Raw genomic sequence first — 8,166 nt, 5'->3', positions numbered from 1 at the left:
TGCCAACATTGTGTCTCATGTTTTCATTCTTGTTTTCTTAATTATGTTTCATGCATTTTATGCTTTTTAATCACAGGAAATGAGGCGAGAGAGCTGATGTGGACTGAGAAAAGAAAACATATTCCACATCCTCCATATGGCATTAAGTGCGTGGTCACAGCTACGATCACAAATTCATATGCATATTCCAGTCTACCATCACACCAACTGCTATGTGCTAAAGTGTCCAACTGAGCCTCACGTATCCCATCCTGCATGGTGGTCTGAGTCATTACAGCCTCTAACCACTCTCTACCCACTGGGCCACAGTCACGCACAGATCCTATCACAGTTATCTGTGTTTGTTTAGCTGTTATCTGACTAATTGTCTGGTTTTCTTTGCATCTAAAAGCATCTGAAAGTGTGTTTTTTTGTTGTTGTTGTTGTGCTGGAATACATTTTTAAAAAGGAGATAAACTTTAATTGAATATTTGTTTACCTGAGAGGCTCAAAAGGAACGATTATTATGATAGAAAATCCTGATTCTTACTTAGAACAATTGCATTACCCTTCTTTACTTGCCACACTTCTATTAATTCATACATTTTTCTTGCTAATCCCGGCATTAACCTCTGGCAGCATCCCCAAATATGATTGACTGTCAATCAGATTTCATAAGAATTCATGTGTTGAGCATAAGATGAAATATTTAAATTTGGTGCAAGACACTGTAGATTTTACGGGAAGCAGCTAATGCCACGCTGCCCCCACAGGCTCACAGATCATAATAGCATCAATCTGTCAGCTGATGAATGGAGGGAACCACCATTAATAAATCTCACAGTGTAGCGTGATTGATAAGCAGCCCCACCTTGAAATGAGCCGTGATGTTAACACAAGATGACGGGACATGTTGGGTGAAGGCTGGGAGGCCTAATCACCCTCTCTCCTCCTTCTGCTCATCACTGCCGCCATAGAGGAATAATGACGGGAAACGGTGGCTCGTGCACAGATTGATGACTGATCCCTGCAGAAGGCAACACATCATTAGCGTCTTTTGAGGATAACCCTGCGCTGTCATCTAGGATTTCAAAAAAAAAAACAGCAACAACAAAAGAGCACATCGCCGCAGATGAAAGGAGATGCGGGAGAGCGCTTTCATCTTCCAATAATGTTGCGGTTGTCAATGGCGTTCAACCAGGATTATGCTCCTCATAAACATGTTTCTCTCCTGGGCTTTGATGCCATTAAATTAATGGAGCCCATCAATCAAGAGCGCTGGTCCAATAGATGTGAGGGCTCTTGAAACGATGAGAGGAGTCTACAAAACATTTTGCAAAATAAGCATTTGCAGCATAAATAAGCAATGAGAGGGAGGAGTGTTTTTGAGAGGGGAAGCTACTGTAGGGCCTGTATACAAAACATCTTTGGCTTGAAATGTCAATGAATTCATCTGTTCTCAGAGTTTGACTTGGAGAGAAAAAAAGAGCAAAAATAGCTGTCACAGTTACTCGTAATTCACTTTGTTTCCATAACTTTTAAAACAAAGAAACAGTTGAATCTTTGTTCACCTCAATCAATAGTCAATACTTGCTTCAACCGAGAACATTACAGTCAAGCTCCAAATATGGCTCTCACAGTGCCTCCAGCACTGCAAACAGGCTATTTTACAGATTCATGTGGTCAGAGTTACTGAAATACCAATATATAGGTTTGTGGGGAACCAAGCCGAACTCGCCACAGGCTGCACACAGAGCCAGCCACACTATGCAAAAGCAGTAAAAAAAAAAAAAAAAAGACCAACAAATACCTCAATGACACATCCCACGCCCCTCATACCTTTTTGGAGTTGTTGCCGTCGGGTCGGAGGCTCAGAGTCTCTTGTGCATGGAAGTGCTGTTTCAAAATATCCTTTATCCCTCATTGCCTTTGCGCAGCTCGACTAAGGAGGAACTTGTGGAGTCACCGAGCTGAGCCAGCGTACAGCACTCTGTATTTAGTTTTTTTTAAGCTGCCACTGGTCAGTTTGCTTCTGTTAGTATGCAGAATCTTACTGCATGAAATTTTGCTGCTGTAATATGTTGTCTTTTTACATGTATTTGATTTTTTGTGATGTGCTTAGCAACTAGCTTGTCGATGGCAAAGCAGGTAAAGATCCAGATATTTCACTCGAGAGTTGGAGGAGACCAAAAAAGAGCAAAAAGGAGAGTTAATGCTGGACTTTTACTCATCATCATGTGGCTTGAAACACAGCTCCGACTGGATGTTAATGTAGCTCTGTCTGCTGGATGCATGATGGACAACCGTTTACTAACAAGTTCGCTAAGTTCACTTTATAAGCAAGCATTAATCAGAACGTATGTTGCTATTGTACGTATCTGCTAAGCATGGATAAGCTGAAACTTTTCATTTATGTTTCAGTTTTATGTTGTAACAAAACTGTGGTTGAGGTTTCGGCACATAAACCACTTGGTAAGAGTTTGGCTTAAAATACCCAGGTTTGTCACCCGAAGAAACGAAAACTCATACGCATAGCGGCAATCTGAACAACGTCACTCTGATACCTACGAAAAGGACAAATTTAACCTACCTGTGCTTTGCAGAGACATACAAAGTCAACATTTTCTTCTGGGGGTTCGGTTGCTTTGTATTGCTGCAATGGCAAAGGGATGACTGACAAATGGTGGCAATGTAATGATAACACTAAGCATTTGATTGATTATCAAATAATTTATACCTAACGAGAAATCCGATGAGCCAAATGCTTCTGGCTTTCACATAAATACACCTGCAATGGTAAAAACAAAAATTCAAGGATTTTGTCATACTGCTGTCTACTCCTGTCTTTGACCTCATGAATAGGAGCTCTATCTACTGCTGGAGAGCACTGAGCACTTAATGCAAAACATAAAACAAAAGAAAATGAAGTCAAAAGAGGAGAAGAGAGCCATTTCTGGCTTGGCTTACGTCGTATAGATCTGTAAAGTGGCCTGATTATATTTTCTGACCCAAATGAAGTCTCGTGCAGAGGCCATTCGTGCTAATGGAATTTTCTTTGATGAAGCCAATACAAAAGAAATCTGCTCGCAGGCGCACAATTTATGCTACCTTTCCTTGGACTGATTGGGAAGGATTTAGGTAACCATCAGCTAGATTGATATTTTCTCTTGATATATGAGTCCTTGTCAATTCATTTACTGGAGGAAGCCTTAAAGCCATGAGGTAGCAGGAACCCCACCAACCCCCACAAATGTGTGCGGTGATTGACCACCGTGGTTGTGTTCAATGATGAGTCAAGGGCACCGGTAACTACAGGGAAATTTAATTATATGTGCGCTGGTGCAGTAAAAAGTACTGCTGGCCTACGCATTGTGGGCTGAAATGCTCTCTTAGACCTTCTGTCGCCACTGTTGAGCATTAGAGGACGAAATGATCTCATCAGTTTGGAGAGACGAGTCACTAATGAGGAATCAGACGAAGGAATGAATGCATCTGTCTCTCGGCTAAATGAACTCCATACAGTCGCACAAACCTTGCGCTAGACAGCTGCAGAGGAGGCGACACCTGATATCTTGTGTGATATGAGTCTTTTGTTAGCTCGCCAACAAGACAGCTCATCATCCGTGATCAGTATGCAGCGCTGCGCCCCAGCCCGTTTTAAGATCCCTGCTGTCGCCGTCTCCCTTCTCCTGGTGGTCTGTGTACCACATGTCAATGTAAATATTCATATATGTGGCTTTGACCTTGGACGTGGCTCTCTGCCTGTATTTTTTTTTTTTTTACATTCAACGTCAAAAAGAAGAAAGTCAAGAAGAACACAATCTAAAAGTGGGGGTGAGGTGTCCAGATCAGATGTAAAACACATACACATAACTAATGTGCACTGTGGGAGGTACACAATGCGTTTACCCCGTCCTTCCATTTTACTTAATGAGGACTGATACGTAACTGCTTTATCTACGAGCCAGAAAACTCAGGGTGTCATCCAGCAGACAGTTTCCACTGTTACACTGTAAGTACCTGAGAGTCATCAGGAGGATGGACAAAATGAACTATGAACAGCCTATGCCTGCAGTCACTTATTAAATCCCTGCCACTTTTCTGCCTTCTCATTACTCACAAAGTTCTTTCGCCGGGCACTGAACACCAAGCAATTAACATTTTGATTCTTTTCTCTTGCCGGGTAAAGTTTTTTTTGGTATTTCAAACCCCGTCCTCACGAGATCTTGTTTGCAAGTTTCCAATTTAAATGATGACTAAGCAATACAGAGAAAAATGTGAAGCATAGAGCGGGGGGAGTCGGGATAAATGGGGTTCAAACCCCTGAACAGGTTTGAAGGTGACCCTCTGCCGGTTAGAAAGGTCCTCTGCAATTTTACCTGCTTAATGTATTCATTGAAAGCCAGCGCTTTAAGACACAGCCTGCATAAAATTATCTCTATGTTAAAGAGTTTGAGATTAATCCAACAGTGCAGCTATGTGAAGGTGAACACCCTTTAATGTGCGTTATGTATAGCGGCTAAAGTAAACCCAACATGTTTTCACACACACAATAGCAGGATCGCTGTATCATCTATGTAAAAAATAACTGAATTTTACTCATTTTATATAATCAACAATGATATAACATCAAATTAAAATGAACATGTTTGGAACATGACAGCTGGTGACCATGAAGGGGCGTATGGGCTCATTGGGTGGAGCTGTGGGGACGTGTCAAACAAAAAAGGTTGGGAATCACAGACCAAGAGGAAGTAAAAGCTCCGCGTTTTAGGATTTAATTAATACCCTGTCAGTCATACACCTGCACTCTTACAGTGCAATAAAGTAGAGATGTGCAATAATATCAGTATCACCCCGGTCGATAGATGACACTTTAATTATGCACATGCAACACAAGTATGTCTATGGTGTGGAGGGATTTGATGTTCTCTGCAATTAGGTGGAAAAAAATATGTGCATATTGGTAATCGGCCAAAATGAGTTGGAAGATATTGGCATATCGGATGTTGGCAAAAATCCAATATTGTGCATCCCTGCTCTAAGTGTCTCCGGATCCTGAGAAAACTCAACCATGTCTACTTTTAGAGTACTTAACAGGAACAGACAAGATCATACCTGCATGCAACCTGTAAAATGTTTTACTGTGAGCACAAGGGTCGGCATCTGAATCTGAATGGAAAGATGTCACATTCAGAGAAAAGCAGGGAAAGCATAACCTTCGGTACAACTGAGAGAACAGGTCAGCTCGACTATTTCGCTGTCTGTCTGTTATAAGTAAATTCTCTGTTTCAATATTCCAAAACCTGCAGGGGCGCATGTGTAGCTCTGTATACCACAAATCATCAGTCACAAACGCTGCAAGGGTGAAAATCCATCTATTATGGTGAACTGTGCACAGAGCTTGAATTCGTTTAGCAGGACTCTGTGTTTCACTCTGAAGGACGACTCTCCCTCATGCAGCAAGCAGCCGAGCAACAAGGGCCACTGGTGCAGGCAAGCAATTACGCTGAAAACAAACAACCCCGTCCAAAATTAGACTGAAGCAGGAGTGAAGTGCCGAGCATGTCGAGTGCTTCTATGCAAAATTAAAAAGCCATAAGCCTGAGTGCTGCTCATATGGATCATTTCGGTTCCGCTGAAAGCTGTCCATTGAATTCATCACGGCACATTTTCTGATGTGAGTGAGGCTTTTGTTGCCTCTCCAACATTCTCTGTTCATGCCTCTGTAAACCAACCACCAGCCGATCCATCGACCACTTTGATCAATTATTCAGTATTTTCTGTTTTCCACTTGTATCAATTACTTTTATTGGCCTTTTGGAGAAGTGAAAATGTTATGAGGTGCTCCAAGCTTAAGCTCAATGGAAACTCAACCTTAAATCCAGACTAGAGGAGCTCTTATATTTGACAGCTGCCTTTTACTGACTGCATTTTAGTTAAGGTGGACTTAATGTGGAAATTCTTGCCATTCTTGCTCTTTATTTTTTCTCTGTGTTTATTAATATGGAACAGTACAGTCGCCAGAAAATGTTGCCATTGAACCACAGATTTATCATGTTAATCACTGTGTCTATAGGTGGCAACGTGTAGTTCAGGTTACCTGTGCATGTATATGGGCTGAGTTTCTCATCAGGTGGAGGAGGGGGTGGTGGTGGCGTGACAGGTGAACCCGGATATTTTTAAGGAGACACTTTTCAACCATGTTTGTGGCGACAAAACTGGGTATTTTAAGGCAAAACATGATCTTTTCCTAATCTTTACCAAGTGGTTTATGTGTCTAAACCTAACCAGACCTTATCTGATGCCCTTTTTTTTGACAGTGATATAGTTGGTGTGCACTGATGGTGTTGTTCGGAGCTTGAGAAGTCTGATAACAACGTTTTTAAAATGTTTTCAATCATGTTGTATTCCAACCAGTCGGCGACCTGCTGTTAAGACAGATTTATGTCCGCTAATAATTGTCGCACGTGAACCAATGATTAAAGTAATTTATGAAACAGGGAAGGAAGTAATGCTGCCAAGACTTTGTGTAAATTCTGGCTCATGTCACTGCTCAAGATGGCAGGGCCAGTCGACATCATTATGTGGTATTTCTCTTTGATGTGACAGAGGGCTAACATCTATAGCACTGAAAAGAGACAGCAGGAGGATTTTTTTTCAGGGGCGAAGGATATAAATCCCCAGCCAGGTCGAGTCTTGAATAAAACTGTATGTGAGCCAAGAACTTTCTCTCACTCTCCTCTGAAAATCATCACAACTCACTGGAGAGAAAGTGGCGAGAATGAAGCTCCTTGTTTACAGCTCTATCTTTTTTATTCTCACACTGAGGCATTATCAGGATTAGTGCTTATTTGAGCAACAGGGGTAGCACTTTATGTGTGGATACACATATTCATTATTTACTAGTTTATTAGCATGCATACAGTGTTAGTAGCATGTTAGCTCTTTATTACTCATTAGAAAGCTCTTATTTATGCTTTATTCTGGCCGTTATGGGGGTTGGCTTTTTAAGACTATAATTCATGTACAAGAAAGTTTCTTGCTCAGTATCAATAAGCAGTAATTCGGAGGTTATTGAGGGAAAACTCTGTAATCTTAATGGCCCAATAAATGACTAATAAAGAGGCAGTATTCTACTAATATGCATGCTAATAAGCAGCTAGTTAAAAGTGAGTATGTGTACCTTGATGAAAAGTGTTACCACAGCAGGTTCAGTGTAACAAGCCATCATCTAACTCCCACTGACAACCTCGAAACTTTAAATAGAAAATGCAATTGATTTTGTATTACAGGTGGAAGGAAATAAAGTTTGATACAAAAGCTGGAAAGAAGTGGAACAGTCCGCCTGTTCAGTGAAGCCTCATAATATACTGACTCTACATCACACAACACAGTCAGCACAGTGAGTGCCAACGAACAACAACTCCACGTTTCTGAGAAGCTTTTAGTGAGACAAGAGCAGCAAAAGACTGGAAAAGTTGTGGAACGCTCCAAAAACACCTGTTTGGAACATCCTGCAGGTAAACAGGTTGATGGGTAACAGGTGATAGCATCATGATTGGGTATGAAAGGAGCATCCTGGAAAGGCTCAGTCGTTCACAAGCGAGGATGGAGCGAGGTTCACCACTTTGTGAACACATGATTGTATAAAAGATGTTACTGCATGGACTCAGGAAATGCAAAGGATTGAATTCTGTTTTTAGACCGTGTGCCAAATTGTTGGATCTGGGTTCTAACACCAATATCTAATATCTTGTCTTTTTTTCTTTTTTTTTTTTTAACAAAAGCCTGTCTCCTCTGGCTCCCATGAGGACTGGTGAGGACATAGAAACCATGGCAACAACTCAGAAATGGCGGAGGAGGAGGGGTTGAGGGGGGTTTCTCTTGACCGCAAAAAGATTTTTAGTGGTTAATTTAACAGACAAAGATGTGAAAATAAAGTTTTGAAAGAAGGTGAACACACCCCTGCTTTGGGAGTCATTTTTCTGAGTTCACTCATCCTCTGACTTCCGATGAGAAGCTGGTTAATAAGAAGTCTCCCACATGTCTGATGACTTCTTCGCCGTGTGCACCGCAGTGTGCGCCGGCAGATTCCCTATAGACAAGCAATCGGACGTGAAACGCTCGACCCGGGAGGCAGTGCACTCAGCTTATCAACGTGATTCATCTTCCCGATAACACGGG

The sequence above is a fragment of the Chelmon rostratus genome, chromosome 18 (genome assembly GCF_017976325.1).
Source record: "Chelmon rostratus isolate fCheRos1 chromosome 18, fCheRos1.pri, whole genome shotgun sequence".
Taxonomy (NCBI): Eukaryota; Metazoa; Chordata; class Actinopteri; order Chaetodontiformes; family Chaetodontidae; genus Chelmon; species Chelmon rostratus.
The sequence above is the reverse complement of the archived record's forward strand: the minus strand, read 5'-3'. Positions refer to the sequence as shown.